This window comes from Oncorhynchus tshawytscha, linkage group LG12 (assembly GCF_018296145.1).
Source record: "Oncorhynchus tshawytscha isolate Ot180627B linkage group LG12, Otsh_v2.0, whole genome shotgun sequence".
Lineage (NCBI taxonomy): Eukaryota > Metazoa > Chordata > Actinopteri > Salmoniformes > Salmonidae > Oncorhynchus > Oncorhynchus tshawytscha.
The window spans coordinates 57,534,586-57,547,796 of record NC_056440.1 but is presented as its reverse complement, the minus strand read 5'-3'; positions in this window follow the sequence as shown (position 1 = coordinate 57,547,796).

Genomic DNA, 13,211 nt, shown 5'->3' with positions numbered 1-13,211 from the left:
GGTGTTCTCTGCAGAGGATTGTTAATGACTAGACTGCCTCTCCATGCTATTCTATCATAGAATACTTTATGACAAAGTAACCCATCCACAACATTTTAAAATACATTACTCATGATAAATGTACTTTTCCTTTTTTTGGAATCCATTTGCTATCTATGCCCTTTCCGAGAATAAACTTAAATATGTGGTTTAATATAGTTAAACAGGTTGGGAGAGTCAAAAATGATTGTAGGCACTGGGTGTGCAGAGCTTGGACGTGGTGTGGGAAAATCACCTTTGTTTGCCTGAGCTAGGCAGGCTGTGAGAGCATAGCTTGTTCTCCCAATAAACCCCTAGACTCCTGGGTCTGATCACTGGAGCTCACACATACAGTTACGATGACAGAATGCAGGAAAGACAGACAAGGCTTTCCCTATCCCTGGCCCCACTGCAGAATGTCTGGGAAAGCCATCAGTGTCTCCACGTGAGTTCCCAACACTGGAGTCTGTTAAGGAGCGAACCAGAAAAGGCCAGCATTTTACCGGATGTCAAGATAGCACCGATCAAATTATCATACAGGGCGGAGACTAGATACCGTTTAATCAACGAAGCAGATTATTGTTGTGCATCTAATTATAAACCAATGTTCCTCTCGGGTGCTTAGGGAATAAACCTGATTATGGATACAGAGAAAATTACCCTTTAAGCTAAAAAGATGTGTTCTTTTAAAATGGTAATTGCGAAAACACAATGCACGCAGGCACTGTGTTTCCTCTGACCCATTGGTGGGGCTGGCTTCCGGGTTAAGTGGGCATTGTGTCAAGAAGCAGTGCGGCTTGGCTGGGTTGTGTTTCGGAGGACACACGGGTCTCGACCTTCGCCTCTCCCGAGTCCGTACGGGAGTTGCAGCGATGAGACAAGACTGTAACTACCAATTGGAAACCATGAAATTGGGCAGAAAAAAGGGTACAAGTAAAAAATATATTTTTTAAAAAGATGACCCATAATTGTCTTCCAACTTAAATTATTGTTGTTCATTTTATATGTCACTCGAGTATAACTACATCAATATTCAACTGTATAAACAGTGGTCATTAATTGTGACGTTTTATTCTGGAGATTCTGCCCCGAGGCTTACAACATTGTGATTTGTTAATTCAGGCTAGGGTCCTTTTATCTCAATTTCCGCCTGACGGACGTAAACTGCCTGTTCCTCAGGCCCTGAAGCCAGGATATGCATATAGTTTGTACCATTGGAAAGAAGACACTTTGGCGTTTTTGGAAATGTTAAAATAATGTAGGAGCCTATAACACAATAGATATGGTAGGTGTCACGTTCTGACCATCGTTCATGTGTGTTTTCCTTGTTTTAGTGTTGGTCAGGATGTGAGCTGGGTGGGCATTCTATGTTGTGTGTCTGGTTTGTCTATTTCTATGTTTGGCCTGATATGGTTCTCAATCAGAGGTAGGTGTTAGTCATTGTCTCTGATTGGGAACCATATTTAGGTAGCCTGTTTTGTGTTGGGTTTTGTGGGTGATTGTTCCTGTCTTTGTGTTTGTGGCACCAGATAGGACTGTTTTGTTTTTTTCACGTTTCTTGTTTTTGTAGATTGTTGTATTTTCATCTTTATTAAAGATGGACAAAAATAACCACGCTGCATTTTGGTCCGCCTCTTTTTCCCCAGAAGAAAACCGTTACAGTAGGAGAAAATCCAAAGAAAAACCAACCAAATATTTTTAGTTTTTTGTGAGCCACTGCTCTTATAATGGAATGTATAGGGAAATAATTAAATCTAGCTCCCAGTATGCAATTCCTATGGCTTCCACTGGGTGTCAGTAGTCTTTGTTCAATGTTTCAGGCTTGTTTCTTCCAAAACGAGTAAGAATAATGAGTTTTACTACAGGCACTCAGACTTGGAAATTCGTGAATAAGTTGACACCCACCTGCTAATATTGTACTCCTTTCTGTATGAAACATTATAGTTTAATGACATTTTAGGGTATCTGAGGATTAAATAGAAACGTATTTTGACTTGTTGAACCAAAGTTTAGTGGAAGATTTTGGGATTCCTTTCTTGGCATGTTGAACGAGTGGATTACCCAAATCATTGGCGTCAACTAAACAGACTTTTTTGGGATATAAAATTGTTCTTTATCTAACAAAACAACACTACATGTTATAGCCGGGACCCTTCGGATGACAAATCAGAGGAAGATTTTGCAAAACACAGCCTAGCCTTTTGTTAATCCACCTGTAGTCTCAGATTTTGAAATTATGCTTTACAGCGAAAGCAATCCAAGCATTTATGTAAGTTTATCGATAGTCTAGCATAGCATTATGTACACTTAGCATCAGGAATCTTGGTCACGAAAATCAGAAAAGCAATCAAATGAACCGTTTACCTTTGATGATCTTCGGATGTTTTCACTCACGAGACTCCCAGTTACACAACAAATGCTTCCATAAAGATTATTTTTATACCCAAAATACCTCAGTTTGTTTGTCGCGTTATGTTCAGAAATCTACAGGAAAGAGCGGTCACAACAACGCAGACGGAAATTCCAAATAGTCTCCATAATATCCACAGAAATATGTCAAATGTTTTTATAATCATTCCTCAGGTAGGTTTTAAAATATATATTCGATAATATACCAACCGAGTGTGTAGGTTTTTCAATAACAGCAGGAGGAACAATGGCGGCTTTACGCAGTTGCGCAAAAACTCACTCTTAGAGCCCCCACCTATCCACTTACGCAATGTGATCTTTCACGCTCATTTTTCAAAATAAAAGCCTGAAACTATGTCTAAAGACTGTTGACACCTTAGGGAAGCCATAGAAAAAGGAATCTGGTTGATATCCCTTTAAATGCACTTCCTGATTGGATTTTCCTCAGGGTTTCGCCTGCAATATCAGTTCTGTTATACTCACAGACAATATTTTGACAGTTTTGGAAACTTTAGAGTGTTTTCTATCCTAATCTGTCAATTATATGCATATTCTAGCATCTGGTCCTGAGAAATAGGCCGTTTACTTTGGGAACGTTATTTTTCCAAACATAAAAAAGTGCCCCCTTAGCTTCAAGAGGTCAAAAGTGAGACAAATGGAAAAAAAGGTTGAAAAGACAACTGCAGTGTTTGCCTGTCAACCAAAGAGAGCACCATGATGGGTCATATAAAATCCTTCCTTTTTGTTTGTTGATATGTTTACTGCCTGTAATAAGATCAGAATCATGTTATAAACTGTGACACACTCGCTCCATGAATCTGTAATGGGTATAAATAATCTGAGACAGACACACATCAAAACATTCTGTCTCAAGTTCCAATACACAGTACGTGAATCACCTTCAACACTGAAACCCATCATGTTCTGTCTATTCCATCGGGATTAAATCAGGCGTTTGTTTGACCTACATGGACCAGAGCAGACAAGAGACATGATGGAAGACAGGAGAGTTCAGAACCCCAAGGCAAGGGCCAGAGTCAGAGTGTGGACATCTCTACAGCACTACAAGGCTCTAGGGGGCTAACATCCACAACAAACAACTTTAGTGCATCAGTTGACCTACAAGAAAATGAAAAACATGCATAAACCAACATGGAATTCAGGGGTCAGAGGAAGGCTCTTTACACTTCTTCAATGTGGGAAAAGCCGTCAGAGATCGAATGCCTTGTAACTGGCGGTCATCAGAATGGTAAAATACAGTAATCCAATAGGATGGAGACTAACCATTATTGCCATACTATAAGAATTGACCTGAAGCTAAACAATATACGAACAATACCGATTCTTACTCGGTTTAGGAAAGATTCTGAAAAAATTCAAGGTTATTGTTACCGTACAATATATACAGTATACACTGAAAATAAATATATAAACAACATGTAAAGTGTTGGTCCCATGTTTCAAGAGCTGAAAATTGGTTTAACATCCTTGTTAGTGATAATTTCTCCTTTGCCAAGATAATCCATCCACCTAAAAGTTGTGGCATATCAAGAAGCTGATTAAACAGCATGATCATTACACAGGTGCACCTTGTGCTGGGGACAATAAAAGGGCACTTTAAAATGTGCAGTTTTGTCAATGAAACAATTCCACAGATCGGCATGCTGGCTGCAGGATTGTCCACCAGAGCTGTTGCCAGATAATTTTATGTTAATTTCTTTACCATAAGCTGCCTATAACGTAATTTTTGAGAATTAGGCAGTACCGGCCTCACAACCACAGACCACGTGTAACCACGGCAGCCAGGGACCTCCACATCCGGCTTCTTCACCTGCTGAGGAGTATTTCTGTCTGTAATAAAGCCCTTTTGTGTGGAAAAACATATTCTGAGTGGGTGGGCCTATGCCTTCCCAGGCCCACTCATGGCTGCACACCTGCCCAGTCATCTGAAATCCATAGATGTAGGGCATTATTTATTTATTTCTATCACATTTCGGGTAAGACGCATATGCAGACAGTGTCAAAGTAACACAAGTTTATTACTAGAACAGGGGGCAGACAAAACGACAGGTCAAGGGGTACAGTCCAAAAGGTACAGTACGGCAGGCAGTCTACGGGGCAGGGCAGGCAGAATGGGCAAAACCGGAAAAACAGGAACTAGAAATAGCCAGGAGCAAGTGGAAAAACGCTGGTGGGCTCGACGAACAAAACAATCTGGCAACAGACTAACAGAGAACACCGGTATAAATACACTGGGGATAACGGAGAAGATGGGCGACACCTGGAGGGGGTTGGAGACAAGCACAAAGACAGGTGAAACAGATCAGGATGTGACAATTTCAATTGACTGATTTCCTTATAGGAACTGTAACTCAGTCAAATAAATGAAATTGTTACATTTTATATTTTTGTTCAGTATCATTTTAACTCAACTGTGTGGAGACGTGCTCCCGGTTACATAATGGGTTTAAATTATGCATGTCTCCACTGGCATTTTACAATGGGATTTGTCTACCACTAAGTTCTCATCTTTATAATCTTTGTCTTCAGAATATATACATTATGGAAATTTAGCTGAGAACATCTTGGTGGGGGGAGTATAGCATCTGCAAAGTGTCTCAATTCAGTGTTCCCGTAAGTACTAAACACAATAGAACAGATACTTTATACAGTACCTGTGGCTCCATCGTCATCTCACTAATCAAAAGCTTTCTATCATTTGTTCCCATTTCCTTCCCACTACTTAAAAATGTAAATAACAAATAAAACTACCTCTGTCATGTGTGGGATTCTACTAGCCCGTGGAAGCGTTTTTTGATGAGTAGCAATCTCTAGTTACGATGCTGTGCTTTTTTGTTTACTGGTAGCCTACCACATCATAAAAACGTGTCTCTGAATATAATTATTCAGAGTCCACAAAAATGCTATGAGGATTAGAATTTCACACAGAGGATTTGATTTTCAAACAGTCGTTTTTTTCAAACTGTGAAAGAGGTTGAATAGGAGAGCAGAAAACCCCACGTAGGTTCCACGTACACTGTACATCTGCAGCCAGGCTTTCTTTGTTTTGGTGGGGGGCGGACGGACTCCAGGGACAAATGATGCCTCCCAAGCCTGCTTGAATTGCTCAGCTGCTACAACAAAAATAAAGAAAGCACTAGTTTCCACCCAGGGCTGTTTCCAAAAGTAACAAATAAGCCAGGGGCCTTGCATTGGGCAGGCAGGGGACTGCTTGACTCTGAAGATTTGGTTTTCGCAGAGTCTGGCAGGACGGGCCCCAATGCGTTTGTTTCATATTAGTCTGCATTGTGGCTTGCGGGCACTGTGCTCTTCCAGGAAAAAGGCTGCTTTTTAATCTTGCTTCTGACCATAACCTTTGTGCCTCGTCCAGCTTTTACATTTTGTGCCTGGTTAGTTTGAATTTCAGAAAACGGCTTTGGGGGATTTGGTCTTTGTGGAACAGTTTACTCTTCATCGTCTCGATGTGAGTCGGTATCTCATCTACTGACAATACAACATGACTGACGTGATATATCGAGACATAAAGCAACACAGTAACTTTGAATCATCTAATCCCCAGCTTTCACACTGTGCTGTTCCCAGTCCTCTGCCTTTGATGCTGCAGTTGGAAGCAGGGAGTGATAGCCCAGCTGGCTTGTGGGTAATAGAGATGGTTGTTTTATAAATGTGTCAGGGGGAGCGCGTTAACATTTAGAGTCTTCATCTGAACACAAACTGACAGGCGTTGCTGCTCCATCTCCCCCACCTCCTCTCTGTAACATGCTCCCCTAACAACGCAGCAGGTTCTCTGTGCTTCCCTTCCAGACCACAATAAAGTCTGTCGAATCTAATGCGCAATGCCACATGGCTGCAATATCAAATCTGAGATGACTGGAACTTGTCACTGAACACCTACAGCATATTGCCATGTCGTGCTATTGTTCCCAGTCGACTAAATCGAATACTATCATCCCTGCCATACGTAATTACCCACAATCCCCCATCGCCTTTAAAAAAAATATATCCTGTGTCACGAAAGGGTCAGACACTCTTTTAAATGTTGTCACTGGCAATTTTTGTACGGAATCTTCAAGACCAGTACACTATCACGGGCCAACCATGAGAGATGTTTTGAAAGACGTGGGTAGCTAAAAAGTAGTGCTTTATTGCACTCACTCATGCACAATGAGACAGACACACAAACCTCCCCTTATACTGTCATCCGCAGCAAGTAGCAAAGCAAAACAGACACAATACTAAATGTGAGTCACTGCAGATACAGCCCACCTGATTCTCAGATAAACAGATAAGACCCTCTACAATGTAATCCAACAATTCAGTATCTTTCTGCTTCAAGGTCGTAACATATTTCCTGCCTTCCCCTTGAAGATAGAGACTGAGGACCCCTCATTCAGTTAGTGTTTCTGAGATAGATTGGGGGCTGAACACGGGTACTGCTCAATACTGCATTACCTGGGTTTTTTCTCCCCTGCCTCCCTCTGCCAGACAGGTCTCATCGGATCAGTGACAAAGTGACTCCGGACATGATCTTTCTCTAAAGACTCTGTGGGTGAAAGATGAGCTCTAGGAGTCAAATGGACATGCCGCATGCAGACTGACTGCGGTTGTCTCCCTCTCCCTCTCTCTCTCACTCTCTTTCTCTGTGGGGTGCTGCAACTTCTAAAAAGGGAATCGATGACATGAATGTCTATGAATCATTTTTCTTAGTCAGCGTGTACATGTTTTTAAACAGGTTTACTTACGAAAGAGGACCCTCTTGTCCATATGAACACAGCCAAAGAAAAACAAGGGCAAGTTCATTTGGAACTTAAAAAACACACACACAAAACGAATAGAGGACGTACAGGAATTGAGTACAGGCACGCACAGTCCTCTGCTGTGCAGGAACCGAAGACCACATCTCTGAATTTAAAAAAGACAAGAGGCGCAGTGTTTCTGGGCAGCCTACAGGGGCCTTATCAGTGCCTCTGAACTAAATAATCAGGGTATGTAATTGCACGCTCCAGCTGTAACCTGGTGACTCCTCCACTGTCTGATCAGCACTCTGGACCCCATGGGAAGTGAGGCTTAGTCCAAGGAGAGGCCCCAGACTTACTGCCCAAGCAGTGGAAGCAGATGTGTCCCACCCCTCCTCCTCCCTTCCCCTCCTCCCATTCTCCCCCCCTCCCATTCTCCCCCTTCTCCCCTTGCAGTAGAGCAGTCCTCCCCATAACCTCTAAAGCGAGTAACCCTCACATTCCAAGATTCCTCCCTGAAATCACACACTGCTATATATGGACATGGATAAGACTGTCACTTGAAAAATCCCCTCACAACTAGGCAGGGGTTGTCTTTCATTAGGAATGTTCCTAGGAGCACATGTTGCTATGGACCACATTTCGCCAAATATATCTGTAACGCTGAATATTTATAGACGATGAACTGAATGGAAATAAGAGAGCATCATATTTCTCAGTATAGCAGGAGAAGCAATATTTCTTTTTAAAGCAAGAAAGAAACGTCTCAGTATCTGCCACTTATTTTACATGAAAGCCACAGAGGACAAGGGCAGTGCCTTTTTATCAAAATGTGAGTTTCCAATCTATTGAGGGGCCAAGCCAGAGGCACAGGAGGAGGGTACTGTGTGAGTATTTCAATGTAAATTCCCATCTATCCCTGATCCTAATGGTAGCTCATCTATATCAATGAGTCTGCTATTCGCTCAGCCTGAGAGATTTCTCAATTTTCCAGGGAAGGGGATGCTGTGGGAATCTTGATTGGAGAGTGACCTTCCATTGATTCATTGTCCTGGGAAATATATATTTGGAAGGCAAAGGACAACATTGTTTTTTCCCACCAAAACCCAACATTGAGGTTATATGTTGAAATGAGGTTGTGGGTTTTGTTGATCTTGGCTATACCACTCCCAGACATTTTTAGAGAGGGGAAGTCATTCCGTATTTCCCGTCAGCTAATAAATTCAATCATCTTTAGCAAAACCAGTGCCAAATACCAAAATGATTTTACCAACAAAATTACAGGAAAAGCCTCATTAAGTTTGGATGTTGTTTTTTTCTTCTTCCCATAGCCAGGTTGAACCCTGACCCCTTGGCATACCAACATCATTCCCACTGATCTCTAATGATGGTAAACTCCTATTGCACTACACAGTTATCTGTATCAGTCTCCAGAATCATTCTTTTTCCTCAGTCTACAGGGTGATTCATAAAGGGGGCTATACTCCCATATTAAGAACAAAGCTTGTTGTATGGGGAGTAATGACTCATGCTACAATTCATAATTCAATCATCATTAGTGTAACTTTTATTACACTGACAATGAACCCAGTGCCAATGATGTACTGTGGTGTGAGCTGATGAAATCTCTAAACCACATTGAAAAGGGCAGGAGTTTGTTCATAGAGAGGTAGCCTCCAGGTATATCTCCCCACACAGTGAAATACAGGACTATGCTAGCCAGAATAGCTTAATGACCTCGCCTGGGTCTGGATTGTGATGGAAATGTATGCCCGTGCTAGATGTGTGGGGTCATTTTTGCCACGATACTGCATTGTGTAGAGGCTGTTACTTGCCCAAACATGAACAAGTGAAATATGGAAACATAAAGGTAAGTGCAGTGGCACGACCTGAAATCTCCCTTCGACTGCATACCATCTGTCTCTGTCTCTCTCTCTCACGCCCTATTCCCCCTTTCAAAGCTCAACCAACTGTTTTGTTTTGCTGTTTGTTTGGTTTGTTCTTATATTTAGCCATCCTCATTTGAATGTAGTGTCATATCAGATCTTATTCTGTATAGTCAACATAACTGTACACCTACTGATGTACTCTAATGTGCTGCTATATCCTGTGGAATGTACATTGTGCGATGTTTGTGTCAAGGTTATCGTTTGCAGTGTCCTCTGTTTTAGAGGGGTGTGTGTGATGTCAGTGTGTATTATGGGATGTGTTAGAAGACACTGTGCTACTGCTGGTTACTGGTTAGTACTGATGAAAGGGGACGGCAGGGATCAGGCTGCAGGCAGACCCAGCGTTAATGGGGCTGTGTGCTCCAGCCCCGCATTCCCCTCTCTCCCTCCCTCATTAGCCGCCAACACACGGGGACACACATCAAATCAATACCCCTCCACTGGAGCCCCTGAGTATCTCTGCCCTTTCGCAGTCCCTCTCTGCCCCGTTACAGACCCTCTCCGAGCCCTCACAGACCCTCTCTGACCACTCACATCCCTGGCTAAAAATACAGCAGCTGGGTGTAAGGCGGGGGTACGGTGAAAGTCCTAGCTCAGCGTCACAGCGGGGGTCACCAGCACAGAGACAAAACAACAGCCCAAACAAAGCAGCCTCTCACACACTCAGAACACCAGGCCGGTTGTTAATTGTTCATGGGGATGTACAGGTAGCACTGGAGGGGAGAACAGAGCAGTGCAAACACCAGAGGCTGATGAGATCTTAGCATGGGTACTACTGTAGTTTTGTGTAATTGCAGTAATCCTATTATGCCTGGATTGATCATTCTGTGCGTATGGCAACATATACATTAGGCTATTCAATATCCAATTAAAATGTCCACGAGATACAATGTAACACCAAAAAAAGTAGAGGTAGGTGACACTAAAGTACTTTGTTTACTGATTTCATTTGTATTTCCATCACCCTGAGCCAGCCACAGGTTATAGCAACTGTCTGTGCCGATGCAGTTCCACAAATCAAGAAAACGTGGTTTTATAGTGTGTTCCTCTGTGCATCATGATGAGGGCTTAGTATTAACAAAATGTCTGCATGTCCTCTTTGTTGTGCAGGAATGGCAGAGGACTGCTTCCTCTGCTGGTAATCAAATAGTTCCCACTGGATGACAGCGGGTGTGTGGACGTCTACAGGAGGAAATGGCTTCTGTTTACCACCAACAGCCTTCTAAGGCTGTGTGTAAACATCTGCATTAAAATTGCCTCATTGTACATGGATTAGTGTTGACAGAATTGAATTCTGATTCAATTCTTTCACCCTCTGGGAATACCATGACAATCTCTAGATTTAAGGAGACAGTGTACTATAACGACGACAGAGCTTAAAACGAACACATTATGAACAAAGCATAATATCAAATCAGAAAAGAAAACACAATGTTTGTATGTTTAACCATTTATTAGAAGAGATTCATGTAAAAAGTATTTTCGTTAGGCTCTGCTCCTTCAGGGTAGCTCACCGCCAGATACGAAGTGTCATACAAAGATGATCAAAGACCTACAGGCAGTGAGCACGGTATGCTCTACCAATCCCCTGCAGGAAGAAACACAGAACCCAGACAACAGCAAGCGTACCGAGTAGCCGCTAGTTACAGCAGCGGCGGCCATGCCAGCAAGAGACACCAGCACATGCGCTCGCGTGACATCGGCGAGCATTTACAGAACTGGTCAACTTAAATAGAGCGTACTGTAAAGTAAAGAGTGTGAATCCAATATGGTGCTATAACAGCTAATGGGATCATCTGACGCCAACACCCAAGGTTCCCTTCTGAACTGGCTTCTCTTTATTTGTCAGCACATAGGGTACTTGTTAGTCCCATCCCAGCTCTACCGCGCACCTGCTTTACTATACACAACCTTGAGGGTGTTTGTGGCGCATGACGACAAAGTGAAACAAGCCCAATTACCTTAGCTCTTGAAAGATTGGTCCTGTTGAGAAGACTGCAGCACTCATTGTATGTCTTTACTCTTTCAGAGCAGAGCAACGCCTTTGAGAGGTCTGTCAAAGTTCCTGCACAATATTTCTGTCATGTCAACCCTCCAAGGATAGCTATAAGAAGACCTAAAAAAATTGGCTGTAACTGCCATCCCCAAAAAACTATCTACTCTGAAGATTTAGGATACCGGTAGATATGCTCTGGTACAGTATGCCCACTAACGCTGTCTTCCTCTATGTTATAATACAATAATGACAGGACTGAGACAGGATGCAACATTTTTTTCCATATCCAATGAAAGGGGTGATACATTTAGATGGGCTTTGAGTTGCATATCGGGGGATGTAGGCCCTGTGAAAATGATTCCTAATCCGTCTCTCAACGTTCAGCCTCAACTGTGGGTGCAAGGATGCTATCTTTTGAGTTACCACTAGAAATGACAAATGAAAGCATCAAGGAACCGTAAAAGACTGAATCTGTGTGAACTGCAGCCAAATGCTCTGGGTCTCTGCTCTGCTGCAGTGGTGGAATCAGGAGAGCACAGCTTTGACTCCCACTGACAGAATTGTCAGAATTACTACATCTTCATTACGTTCATTCAGATTCACACAAGCTCACAACAAAACAAATGTTTCTGCTTAAACAGACTCCGGTTGGATAATTGATTTTTTAAATTATATTTGCGTAGTTGGTGGCCATAGATGAAATATGTGAATGTGCATGTTCGGAGTATGATTTGTACTCCAAATTCGTGATATCCAATTTGCATTCACAGTCTTGTCCCTGGAGACTCGGGAGAGGAGAAGGTCGAGAGCCAAGCGTCCTCCGAAACGCGACCCTGCCAAGCCGCACTACCTCTTGACACACTGCTCGCTTAACCCAGAGGAAACACCATACAACTGGCGACCGAAGTCAGCCCACCACAAGGAGTCGCTAGAGCGCAATGGGACAACGACATCCCGCCCGGTCAAAACCTTCCCCTAACCCGAACAGCGCTGGGCCAATTGCGCGCCGCCTCATGGGTCTCCCGGTCACGGCCGGCTGTGACACAGCCTGGGATCGAACCTGGGGCTGTAGCGATGCAGTGCCTTAGACTGCTACACCACATGGGAGGCCAGAGTATGTACTTTAACCATCAATAGTATATAATTGTATTTAAGGTATTGGATGCAGTTTATCATAGCACACTATGGCTGATATGTTCAGTACACATCACTGCATTCTGTATCAGAAAGTAGGGCTCGCCCTCTATGAAGTCTTGTAGATCGATGCATTGCACTCTTTTTGTTTATAAAGCCCTCCTTCATTGTTAACTTCTAGACGTACGAGATACCAGACCCAGTCTCGGGGAGGACAACTCTGGAGATCTCTTCGATTTCCACTGAGTTAGGAGGATCTGCTTTTAGTTTTTAGTGTACCTTAGGTGTGGAATGACCTCCAATGTACTTTAACATCGGAGGAATTGGTGCCTCTATGGCATTTCAGATGGCTGTTAGGGGACCTTTTCACTGAAGAATATGTCTGTTTTTTTATGAGTGTGTTTTGCTTTTCGTGTATTGTTGTGTATAATAGCATGTATTTTAATGTATATATGGATGTGTAGTTTAATGTGCATGTTGTATTTTGATGTGTATTGTTGTGCTAAACAGGGCTCATCTGGAACAGCGTCCTTGTTCTCAACATTGACTCCCTTTCAATATAACGGTTAAATGAAATAAAATAACTATTTTGTGGACGTGATACTGGCTTGGTTCCTATGCTGTCTCATGGGGGACAAACATCAGTAACTCCCACATTGAACCACACCCCTAAGACTGAAATCTCGTTTTTCCTAATGAGCAACAGAACGGTGCGTTCAGTCGCTCTTTCAAATACCAGTACACAAATACAAATACATATAATGTTGCATAAGTATAACATTGTAACAGCTTTTTTATAACAAGAGGCTGCTGGTCTGCCTGGGTGTCAGGATAGTAGTAGGAAGATGGTACAGTAGTAATGAGGGATTCATTCTTTTAGCCCTCTTAACAAGGTTGTTCATGACAACAACTTCTTACCCCAGAAGGAGTTTATTCCCAGCCTGTTAT